The sequence below is a fragment of the Octopus bimaculoides genome, chromosome 4, assembly GCF_001194135.2.
Source record: "Octopus bimaculoides isolate UCB-OBI-ISO-001 chromosome 4, ASM119413v2, whole genome shotgun sequence".
NCBI lineage: Eukaryota > Metazoa > Mollusca > Cephalopoda > Octopoda > Octopodidae > Octopus > Octopus bimaculoides.
This window is the reverse complement of record NC_068984.1, coordinates 141678235-141681594: the sequence shown is the minus strand read 5'-3', so window position 1 is coordinate 141681594 and position 3360 is coordinate 141678235. Positions and strand designations below refer to the sequence as shown.

Here is a 3360-nt window from a genome sequence, read left to right as displayed (position 1 = left end):
TATATATATATATATATATATATACACTAGCAGTTCACCTACGCTCCTGTCCCAGATGCATGGGATTTGACCAGCTCTGTTTGCTATTGGAGTTTCTGTGAAGTTATTTCTCACAAATGTCTAATCAACTCCACTTTTGTTGTTTAATTACCAAACTTGTATCTTTGAGATGTTCCAAGTTATGTGTTGGTTTTTGCTGACTGTCCGTCCTAATGTACATTTTATATATACCCGAAAGAAGAGTGTTATATGTTCATGATTAATGGCTATTCGAATGAACCTATTCCAAATCCATTTGTGAGGCTTGGTCAGCCCAGGGCTATTGCAGAGCCTGCTTACCTAAGGTGTCATGCAATGGGACTAGCTTCAGGTTCAGTTCCACTATGTGGCACCTGGGGCAAGTATCCTCTACAGTAGTCATATATATGTATATATACATGTGTGTTTGTCCCCCACCACTGCTTGAAAACTGGTGTTGGTGTGTTTACATCCCTTGTAACTTAACGGTTTAGAAAAAGAACTGATAGAATAAGTACTGAGCTTCAAAACAAAAATATCTAATGAGGTCAATTCATTCAACTAAAAGGGTTTCAAGGTTGAGCCCCAGCATGGCCGCAGTCTAATGACTGAAACAAGCGAAAGATACATGATATATTAACAACAACATCAAAGACAACAGCATCAGGCACCACTGCAACAACAACAACAACAACCATAGCAATAACAAACACAGCAACTATAATGACAACAACAACATCATTTCCATTAAACCAATAAAAGGCAAGTGTTACCCTGAGGCCTGTTCTGGTATAGAGTGTCACAAGAGGAGGTTGCGTGGCTGGTGGTGGTGGAGGAGTGGAGTATAGTGGTGATGGTGATGGTAGTGGTAGGTTGGGGGTGGGGTGGGGAGAAAGCATTTTGGTGGTTTCCATTGGTCTATGGTTATTATTCCAACTTGACAACTTGGGATGTTAAGCTTGTTGAGGCCTTTAGATTTTCTTCTTTTTTTCCTTCTTTGTTTTTTTTTACTTTCTCCCCCTTTCCCCCCTCCCGGCCTTTCTCTCTTACACTCTTTCCCTTTCTTCCTTTCTCTTTCTCTCTCTCATTATTTCTCTGCTTCCTCTTCTCTCTCAGTCTCTCTCTCTCTCTCTCACTCCCTGAGACAGGCACAAAGACGCAGGGAGAGTGAGGGGAAAATACCATAATGCTTAGTTCAGCCTTAACTTTCATTAAACACACACACACACACACACACACACACACACACACACACACACACACACACATACATACACACATACACACACACAGATACTCATATTTACACACATATACGCACATAGACAGACAGGCCTCCAAATACACACACACACATACACACTCATATTTACACATATATACACATAGACAGACAAGCTTAGAAACACACATCACACACACACACACACACACACACACGTGCTGTACCAGAGTACCACAGTACCACACTGCTTTAGTTCTGTTTCAACAACACACACAAGTGGTCTGTCCACAACATTTTCGTGGTTGTTCTTGTTATAACTTGACTGTCTCGGCAGACAAGGCTTCTGGAACCCCAACGGAACCCCAACACAACAAACAAATCCAGCAGAGGTGATCCTTTTTCTGCTAAGTAAGTTTCTTCTGTTTCTCTCTTTTGTTCTTAACCATTCAGTACCAGTTGTGTACTGGTGTCCGTACATCATCAATCATACCCTCCCCCCAGCATTTGTCGCTTTGTGTTGCCTATATTAGAAATTACTTCGTCATCAATATTATTATTATTATTATTATATAATTTAAGGTTGTGAGCTGGCAGAATCGGTGGTGCATCAAACAAAATGTCTGGTGTTTTTCTTTCGGTTCTTTACATCCTGAGTTCAGATTCCGCCGAGGTTAACTTTGCCTTTCATCCTTTCAGGATCGATAAAATTAAGTACCAGTTGCATACTGGGGGAGGTTGATATGTTTTACATACCTCTCCCCCCTAAAAAAAATTGTTGATTTTGTGCCAAAATTTGAAACCATCATTATTTATTTATTTATTTATTTATTGTTATTATTATTATTATTATTATTATTATTATTATTATTATTATTATTATTATCGTTATTATTTTACGTTCTGACTTCAAATTCTGCCAAGGTCAGTTTTGCTTTTCATCCTTTCAGGGGTCGATAAATTAAGTACCAGTGAAACACTGGGGTCGATGTAATCAAATAGTCCCCTTCCCCAAAATTTCAGGCCTTGTGCCTTTAGTAGAATGAATTATTATCATTATTACTATTTTACCAGTCAAGCACTGATCACCTCCCATCAAAGTTGTTGACTGATCTTGTGGTATATTACAACCAGCTGTTGTTGTTGTTGTTGTTGCTGTTGTTGTTATTATTGGGACGGATGTGAGCTGGCAGAATTGTTAGCACGACAGACAAAATGCTTGGCAGTATTTTGTCCATCTTTACGTTCTGAGTTCAAATTTCGCCAAGGTCGACTTTGCCTTTCATCCTTTTGCGGGGCGACTTTACCTTTCATCCTTTCGGGTTTGATAAAATAAGTACCACTGGGCGGAGTTAATGTAATCAACTCGTCCCCTGCCCCACCAAATTTCAGGCCTTGTGCCTATAGTAGAAAAGATTATTATTATTATTATCATTATTATTATTATTATTATTATTATTATTATTACTTCTGCCTTAGCAAAGTCATGTTTGTTTGTCCGTAGACAAATATCTCAAGAACCACTGGATGGATTCGGATGAAGCTGTCAGGGATGTTTGGCCTCGTGACTGGCACAAACTGATTAGATTTTGGGATCAATCTGGTACCAGACAAGGATTTTGGACTATTTTTTCCGTTTTTTTTACTTAATTTTTGAGAGCAGTCTGGTTCATTTTTAGTATTCTCATTTGTGAGAGCAGCCGAGTTTATTTCAGATATTCTCATTTTAAAAATCATCTCTGGCTAATCATTGAGAGGACGTTGGTGTTGCCTTGGTGAAAGTCTGCGCTCTCTGAGTGCTCTTGTTATTATTATTATTATTATTATGATTATTATTGTTGTTGTTGTACCAGTTAAGCACTGGCCACCTCCCATCAAAGTGGTTGACTGATCTTGTGTTATGTTACAAAAAGTTGTTGTTGTTGTTGTTGGGAAGGCAGCAAGCTGGTAGAATCATTAGCACCACAGGCAAAGTGCTTAGCATCGTTTCATCCTTTCAGGGTTGATAAAATAAGTACCAGTTATGCTCTGGGGTCGATATAATCAGCACATTCCCTTCCCTGAACTTACTTGCCTTATGCCAAAATTTGAAACCATTCTTCTTCTTCTTCTTCTTCTCC

General features: G+C 38.9%; 1 protein-coding gene and 1 long non-coding RNA gene across 10 annotated transcripts in view; one reads left to right on the top strand and one right to left on the bottom strand.

Annotated features, from left to right (window-relative positions):
- LOC128247643 (uncharacterized) overlaps nucleotides 1-1128 on the bottom strand; it is a 7357-nt gene extending 6229 nt beyond the window's left edge. Inside the window, exon 1 of the long non-coding RNA XR_008264016.1 lies at nucleotides 792-1128. This is a non-coding gene — a long non-coding RNA (uncharacterized LOC128247643). The remainder of the gene's footprint in view (nucleotides 1-791) is intronic.
- Nucleotides 1-3360, top strand: part of LOC106872024 (mucin-17) — a 136842-nt gene that overhangs the window by 107079 nt on the left and 26403 nt on the right. The window contains exon 1 of one of the 9 annotated variants that reach the window (XM_014918847.2): nucleotides 1270-1651. The exons of the other annotated variants lie outside the window; for them this stretch is intronic. The gene's annotated coding sequence lies outside the window, so the exon portion shown is untranslated. Of the gene's footprint in view, nucleotides 1-1269; nucleotides 1652-3360 lie in introns of those variants that run through there. 9 annotated transcript variants of the gene reach the window in all.